Below are 8,149 nucleotides of genomic sequence, written 5' to 3'. Positions count from 1 at the left end.
GTGTGTGTGTGTGTGTGTGTGTGTGTGTGTGTGTGTGTGTGTGTGTGTGTGTGTGTGTGTGTGTGTGTGTGTGTGTGTGTGTGTGTGTGTGTGTGTGTGTGTGTGTGTGTGTGTGTGTGTGTGTGTGTGTGTGTGTGTGTGTGTGTGTGTGTGTGTGTGTGTGTGTGTGTGTGTGTGTGTGTGTGTGTGTGTGAGTGAGTTAGTGGAAAAAGGGTAATTCATCCCATTTCAGATTGCAAAGCAGGTGTCCCAAACCTCAGCAGTCCTGCAATGTCTTAGCACATCTGGATTTCAAAGCTCTATTGGACTTAGCGATGAGATGTTTCCACGCAGATACCATCAACTGTACACATGTGCAGGCATGTACAAGGCAGTACAAGGAAAATAAGCAGTGCATTGCATATGTCCGTATGACAGCTCTGTCTGAAACAACAGGGCTCTTTTAAACCTGACGTGGTAACTATGATAATTGTGTTTGAATGGCTCTTGTGCTTCTTTGACAGAATAAAGACTAAATCCCACCCCTACCCAATCCTATAAAAGAGCTCAGAGGGGGGAGGTGCCAAACGTGGCTTGTGCTTTACATCTATGTGCAGTTGCCTCCATCCCTGCTGCTGTATCCTAGCAACAGCACATCAGCCTTATGACAATAGAGGTTATAAGATTTGTTTAGAAATAACGTTGTGCAAGACAGTTCGGTTGTCATAGTGAAGATGATCTAGAGGTGAACAAGTTTATACATTGTAGCTTCATATAAAGAGCAGCTGGGCATGAAAATGAATCTAGTAAACTGAGTTATCTTTCTTGACCCTTCCACACCATACATAGACTTGGGATGACATATACTATATTTATCAGGATCATGTATAGTTTATGTAACTGCCTCATATATTTAAGGCAGATGCACGTGTGAGCCTGAGGCTTCACATTCTTGTGTTACATCAGACAACCAAATAGTTAAACGTGTTAAAAAAGGACAAAAACCATAGAAATAAACTACAAAACCCATCAGTTGTTCTATGTGCATGATTCTCTCTTGTTTTGGGTGCCGAAGATCTGTGTGCTTTCATTCATTGTTTTTCCAAGGTTCTTCCTCAACAACTGTGTACTCCGCACTTGAGCCGTGTGTGGCTGCCAAGGTTACCTGAAACAATTATTATAAAAACTAAGTGCACAGCCTTGTTAAATTTAAACATCATATGTAAATGTATAATGGTAGTCAAATTTGCTCCATTTTCCATGACAATAACAATTTTACCTGTACAAGACCATTCAATGACAAATATGAAGACTGATGTACAATTCCAAATCAGAAAAATAGAGAAAAATCTGAAAAATGCTATTTGCAAATATCATAAACCCATATTTCCTTCACAATATAACATAAAAAACAGATCAAATGTTGATACTCAGCAAATGTACCAATTTGGAAATTGATGTCTCAAAAAGGTTGAGATAAGGCCATTAGTGTTCACTTGTGTTTACTCACTGTGTAGCATGTGTTCTGCTTTTAGCAACACTTTGTATAAGTCTGGGAACTCAGGGGACCAGTTGCTGTAGTTTTGGAAGATAAATGTCCGATTGGTGTTTGATACCAGATTCTTAAACCGGACCCGTATGATTAGAATAGTAATTTATTGCTTTCCTCAAATACAATGCATTGGTTTGCTGAATTAGCACCTCTACCACCAGCAGGAAAAGCTTTTGTCTACCGTCATCATGAAATAAAATATATTGTGCTATAATTTTGCAATACTGACATGCACTGCAGTGTGATTTTCATCTTAATCCATCAGGATTGTTTTTTAAATATTACAAGTGTACCGAGGTCAAACGATCTATTTCATGAGAATAAAATGCTAAAGGGATCATCATCTGCAGCGAGTCTTCAGATGTAGTTTAATATGAGTGCCAGACGAAATGATATGTCAGCTGTTTTATTGAAAGACTAAAGGCTTTCATGACCTACAACATCTTGATTCACGTCTGAAAGAGATCTGACGGTGTGCTTTGCATTCACAGATTTCTTTCTTATTTTATGGCTTCAGTGCAGAAGGTTTGCAACGCAATTGTTTTGTTATATGCAAAACGTCCCAGTTACGACTGTAACCTCCGTTCCCTGATGGAGGGAACGAGACGTTGTGAGAGACTGACTGGGGTTTGATTTTGAGAACCTATCAACTCCAAGATAATTAAAAAACACGCCAATGGGCTTGGCGAATGGCACGCGCACGCCAGTCTCCGCCCTGTACATACGGGTATAAAAGGAAGATGGCGGTGGTCATTCACTTACCCTTTGTACTGAGGAACCTGAGAGCTCCTGCAGTGGCTCGGTGAAGTACTGTGGCATGAAGACACAACGTCTCGTTCCCTCTTTCAGGGAACGGAGGTTACAGTCGTAACGTTCCCCTTCAGGCGGTCTCTCGACGTTGTGAGAGACTGACTGGGGATATATCTACAAGCCACAGCGCTACGCGGTATCACGACCTTCAGCGGCGCGACCCTGACCAGACTAGCGAGTCACAAGAGTGCTACCGCGAGACGTAATCTTCCAGTAACAGAGTAGTGGTCATACGAAGAAGCCTGTACTAACGGTCGTCACGGACAGTGGTGTACCCCTCTATTAACGATGTGCTATCCAGAGCCGAATACTGGGGAAACACTGCTCTTCTCTTGAAGAGTGTGTTACGGAGGCCACATCCTACCCAGCGGGGAGGTTACATGTGGAGACACTAACATGGTCTCACCAGTGGGGAGAACGACATACAAAAGAGAGGTGTCAGCCTGAGTAGGGGGACAAAACCAGGTGGGAAGGCCACCGGCGGGGAGGTCACAGATTCACCAACAGGGAAATCGGGAGTGAGGAATTCAACATACGGGATGAACCATAGCCCAACCCGCAGAACTTCAAATGTCTGCCAGAGAGACACCATGTGCCAGTGCCGCGTGGAGTGGGCTCTCACTGCCAGTGGGCACGGGCGATCTTGGGATTGGTACGCCACCGAGATGGCCTCGACAATCCAGTGCGCCAATCTCTGTTTGGAGACAGCCCTCCCCGGGTGCTGTCCGCCAAAACAAACAAAGAGCTGCTCGGAGCCTCTAAGGCTCCTTGTGCGGTCCAGGTAGAGACGTAATGCTCGTACCGGACACAACACGTTGGAGGTTGGGTCTTCCTCCTGGCACCTGGTCCTTGAAGGGAGTGGTGGGAACCTTGGGCACGTAGCCGGGACGGGGTCTCAGGATCCAGCCTGTAAGACGGTCTCCCGGACCGCTACCGCCAAGCCCCTCAAGCTCTCCTCGTCCCGTCTAGGGGCCAGGCATGGAGGTTCCAGAGGCCTGGGTTGGGTTGCCAAACTGTGCCCTTCCCCTGTGACAGAAGGTCCTTCGTCAGGGGAATTAGCCAAGGGGGAGCTGCCGCCAGATCTACCAGATCCGAGAGCCAGGTCTGGGTGGGCCAATAGGGCGCCACTACCAGAACCTGATGCCCCTCTTCCCTGACCTTGCACAGGACCTGTGGAGGCTCACTGGGGGGAAGGCGTACTTCAGCTTGTCCCACGGCCAGCTTTGCGCTAAGGCATCCGAGCCTAGGGGACCCTCGGTCAGGGAGTACCAGAGCGGGCAATGGGTGGAGTCCGGGGAGACAAACAGGTCCACCTGTGCCTGGCCGAACCGCTCCCATATGAGCCGGACTGCCCGGGGATGGAGTCGCCACTCTCCATGGGGAAGCCACTGACGAGAGAGCGCATCGGCTGTCTGGTTCAGGTTGCCCGGGAGAAAGGTGGCCCGCAGGGATTTGGACACCTGCTGACTCCATAGGAGGAGGCATCGGGCGAGTTGCAACAACTGCCGTGAGCGTATGCCGCCCTGGCGATTGATGTACGCCACAGCAGTCGTGCTGTCCGACCGGACTAGCACGTGTTTGTCCTGCACAAGGGGCTGTAGACTCCTCAGTGCCAGACGGATGGCCAGCAACTCTTGGCAATTGATATGCCACCGCAGTCAGGGGACCGTCCAGCGACCCGAAACTGCGTGCCCTTCGCACACCGCACCCCACCCTTTCTTCAGCGGGGTCGAGGGACGCTTGATCAACCTCAGACAGTTCAGCACCAACTGCGCACGCTCGCTGGTGAGCAGGAAGTCTCTCGAAGAAGAGTCGAAGTTTAGACAGCATATGTCAAAACAGGTTCCGAAGAACAAAGGATAAGTGAATGACCGCCGCCATCTTCCTTTTATACCCGTATGTACGGGGCGGAGACTGGCGTGCACGTGCTTTTTCAAAGGTGTTTTTCAATTATCTCGGAGTTGATAGCTTCTCAAGATCAAACCCCAGTCAGTCTTCATTCACAACCAACTAAAGGGGAACACACACTCACTGCCTCGTTTGACCTCACACGCCTCGCCACAGCCGGTACTCACAGATCAGGAAACCCGCTTGATCTCATCTACACCCGCACCTTATGCTCTACACATACGTTCTGTCTAGATATAGATAGCTCGTGCCACCCCCTCCTGCCCTTGGCTGTCTGACATCCTCTGTGAATTGATATGCCACCGCAGTCAGGGGACCGTCCAGCGACCCGAAACTGCATGCCCTTCGAACACCGCACCCCACCCTTTCTTCAGCGGGGTCGAGGGACGCTTGATCAACCTCAGACAGTTCAGCACCAACTGCGCACGCTCGCTGGTGAGACGTGCTGTCATATGGACAGAAACTAGTTCCATACCGAGATAAGAGGAGCTCTGCGCGGGTGAGACCGTACCCCCCGCCGTCCAGGCCCTTCAGGACTCTCACCTGAAAGACCTGGAGGAATGCCATGGCATGGAGGGCGGAAGCGGCTCGTCCAGCAGCATTGTAAGCCCTCGACACCAGGGTTGACGAAAGCTTACATGCCCTGGACAGAAGTCTAGGTTGGCCTCTCCAGGTGGCAGCAGTCTGCGGGCACAGGGGAACCGCAACATAGCCTCTAGCCGCCCCACCATCCAGGGAGATCACAGCTAATGAGCTCTCCAATCTGGAACGTGCAGAAAAGGGCGCATTCCAAGATTTAGTGAGCTCCTCATGCACTTCCGGGAAGAACGGCACCGGGGCCCAGGAACCACGCATCCAACCGTGAGCGTTTCGGGAAGGCGGTGTCACACATTGCAACCCGATGCAAGCGGCTGCCCGGGAAAGCATGGCTGACATCTCAGCATCGGTTTCCTCAGGGGCTCGACTGCCCGAAGGCAGGAGCGCCAAGAAATCCTCCGCATCCAATGCCAGCAGATAGCTGTCCGATGCAATGACAGATATCTCGTCCTCATCCCTGTAAGGAGTCATTCCGCCCGTAGGGGACGTACCAGATGAGCGTACTGGGGTATGGGTGGTCCGCAAGCTCACAGCTGACACTCTCGTCGGAGTGTCAGACAGACGCACCTGGGAAGCAGACAGGGTGGCGGCGACATTCGTGAAGAACGAAGCCAGCCGTGACCGCAACATCCTGATTGCCATGCCTCCGCAGACGAGGCATGCCGAATCAGTGAACGCTGCCTCAGCATGCTTGAGCCCCAAGCAAGTGACGCAGGTATCATGGCCGTCAGACTCCGGGATGAGTCTGTCACACCCAAGGAGGCAGCTACGAGACATGCTCGCAGCTGCAGAAATTATGCTCTTTTAGCTCTGTGGCTCCTCTGCCGAAACGCCCAGGGGAAAATCCACACCAGAAGGAGAAGTCCGCTGCGCTGCGTCGTAGATCCAGCAGGAAGTCTCTCGAAGAAGAGTCGAAGTTTAGACAGCATATGTCAAAACAGGTTCCGAAGAACAAAGGATAAGTGAATGACCGCCGCCATCTTCCTTTTATACCCGTATGTACGGGGCGGAGACTGGCGTGCACGTGCTTTTTCAAAGGTGTTTTTCAATTATCTCGGAGTTGATAGCTTCTCAAGATCAAACCCCAGTCAGTCTTCATTCACAACCAACTAAAGGGGAACACACACTCACTGCCTCGTTTGACCTCACACGCCTCGCCACAGCCGGTACTCACAGATCAGGAAACCCGCTTGATCTCATCTACACCCGCACCTTATGCTCTACACATACGTTCTGTCTAGATATAGATAGCTCGTGCCACCCCCTCCTGCCCTTGGCTGTCTGACATCCTCTGTGAACACTCAGGGCTGCTGAAAGGAAATGACACAAGACCAAGAATCCTGCTGTCCTAGAGGACTACCAGTAATTACTCTCATCTTTCTCTGCTAGTGTTACCACAGCAAAAACATATTTTTATACAACCAAGGTGGGCAATGCACCTAAAACTCATCAGCTTTTCAAGACCTTTAACTCTCTTCTTTGCCTCTCTTTCACTACCTCTTTGACTGCTGAGGACTTCGCTGTATTTTTCACTTAGAAAACATCATCCACCAGCAAAAAATTCTCAGCACCGCAGACCTCGGTACACACTACCCTCACTTCAAACATTGAGCTCTCCTCTTTCGCCCCACTGACTGAAACCGAAATTACCTGACTTCTCTCCCACCACCCCACCACCTGTCCCCTTGCCCCAATCCCCTCCCATCTCCTTCAGGCCATATCCAGCACACTCACACCTGCACTAACACACCATCAACATCTCCCTGCTCACCGGCACTTTTCAATTCACATGAAAACAGGCCCAGGTCACGCCCCTACTTAAGAAACCAACATTGGACCCCGCTTCTACCGACAGTTACAGACCTGTCTCTCCCCTCCCTTTTATTGTTAAAACTCTTGAAAGGGCAGTTTTCAACCAGGTGTCTTCATACCTATCCCAGAATAGTATTTCCGGCACACCCCATGGTGCAACACAAGGTGGTCTCACCATCCACCTTGGCAATTCCACAATCACGAATCAGACAGGAACCTCTGAGTCATATTTGATGAACAACTGTCCTTCAATGATCAAATTGCAAAGACAACGCGGTCATGCCTATATGCCTTATTCAACATTCGAAAAGTTAGACCCTATCTCACAGAGATGAGGCACAACTCCCTGGTAATCTCAAGGTTGGACTACTGCAATGCTCTCCTTGTTGGTCTTCCTGCAAAGGCCATCAAACCACTTCAGCTGGTTCAAAACGCAGCAGCATGCCTCGTCTTTCAACAGCCTAAAAAGGCTCATGTTACAACCCTTTTCATCTCTCTCCACTGGCTGCCGGTTAAAGCCCGGATCAGATTCAAGTCACTGATGTTTGCCTACAGGACTATCACTGGATCTGCAGCGGCATACCCCACTACACTCCTACACCCTATCAAGAACCCTGCATTCAACAAATGAGCGGCGCCTTGTAATGCCTTCTCATAAGGGCAGTAAACCAGCAAACATGCAGTGCCTTTTATTTCCTTCTTTCCTGCTCATTCTCCTTCACAACTCCTTCCTGGTGGAATATTCTTCCTAACGCGGTCCGGTCTACCATATCTCTCACAACATTCACAAAACTACTTAAAACCCATATTTTCTGTGAATAATTAACAGACAAATGAAAAAAAAACTCTCTCTCATCTCAACAGGTCGTGGTCTAGCTTTTGTCGAAACTAGTAAGTTTGTATAGCACCTATCGCGTCTAGGCTGAGAAGAGGGTTTAGGGTGGGCTTGGGGTTAGGGGCTCCAAAATATCTTTAAAACCATAAATATTCATGAAACTATTGATACTTACAAGTAAAATAATAAAAATGCATAAATTGAACAAGCAAAAGCAATAGAGTATCCTGAATGTCAATACATGCATGTCAACCGAAGGTCGAAATAAGCTAATGACACTAGAGGGTACTCATCCTGTCATAATAAAATGCTTGTACAAATGATCTACAGTATAGGCTCGTTTGTTTTGGAGGACAGTCTCCGGATTCTAGCTGCTCGACTGTCCTGGGGCTTCTTTGTCACACTTTTCATTTCATTATATTGTTACACAATCTGTAGACACGGTTTTTAACAGATTATTAGACCTTTGCTCATTGTTACCTCATAGCCTCTACAATCATGTCACTGACCTTTTGGCAGGTACCCTAATTAGTTTCTTTTTTTAAAAACACTTACCTTTATATCCTTTTTTTACAGTCCCAACTTTTTTGAGACTTGTTGCAGCCATCAAATGTAAACTACAGTACAGTGCTGAGTTAATATCAACATGATTGCAT

This window comes from Barbatula barbatula (genome assembly GCF_947034865.1).
Source record: "Barbatula barbatula genome assembly, chromosome: 25".
Lineage (NCBI taxonomy): Eukaryota > Metazoa > Chordata > Actinopteri > Cypriniformes > Nemacheilidae > Barbatula > Barbatula barbatula.
The sequence above is the reverse complement of the archived record's forward strand: the minus strand, read 5'-3'. Positions refer to the sequence as shown.